Source organism: Apodemus sylvaticus, chromosome 10 (assembly GCF_947179515.1).
Source record: "Apodemus sylvaticus chromosome 10, mApoSyl1.1, whole genome shotgun sequence".
Taxonomy (NCBI): Eukaryota; Metazoa; Chordata; class Mammalia; order Rodentia; family Muridae; genus Apodemus; species Apodemus sylvaticus.
In genome coordinates this window covers 98,197,567-98,198,199 of record NC_067481.1, presented here as the reverse complement: position 1 = coordinate 98,198,199, position 633 = coordinate 98,197,567, and the positions used below count along the sequence as shown (strand labels likewise).

The 633-nt window shown below is 40.4% G+C and overlaps 1 pseudogene; it reads left to right on the top strand.

Moving 5' to 3' along the window:
- Positions 1-258: 258 nt before the first annotated feature.
- LOC127694244 (calmodulin-like) lies at positions 259-633 on the top strand (annotated as a pseudogene).

Genomic DNA, 633 nt, shown 5'->3' with positions numbered 1-633 from the left:
GGGTATTGAAGAACCCTTCCTCAATTCCTAATAGTAACAAAATTTTAGTTGAAGTATCACAGAAAATAATTTAATAGTTGGGAGTCACCCCAACATAAGTAAGTGTATTAAAGGGTCTCAGAATTAGGAAAGTTGAGTACCAGTCTTTTAGAGCTTTCAAGTATGGTGTAAAGTTGCTTAGTATGAGATACTTTTAGTTTTTTTTTTATGTAGGCACTTAATACTATGAACTTGTCTATTAGAAATGATAGAGATGGAACCATTACTACCACCAAGGAGTAGGGGGTTGTGATGAGATCAATGGGCCAGAACCCCACTGAGGCAGAACTGCAGGACATGATTAATGAAGTGGATGCTGATGGAAATGGGACCATTGACATCCCAGAGTTCCTGACCATGATGACCAGAAAGATGAAGTATACAGACAGTGAGGAGGAGATATGAAAGGCCTTCCACGTCTTTGGCAAGGATGGAAACTGCTATATCAGTGCCACCAGGCTTCATCACATCATGATGAACCTGGGGGAGAAGCTGAGGGATGAGGAAGAGGATGAGATGATCTTAGAGGCAAACATTGATGGAGATGGCCAGGTCAATTATGAAGAGTTTGTATAGATAATGACTGTGAAGTGA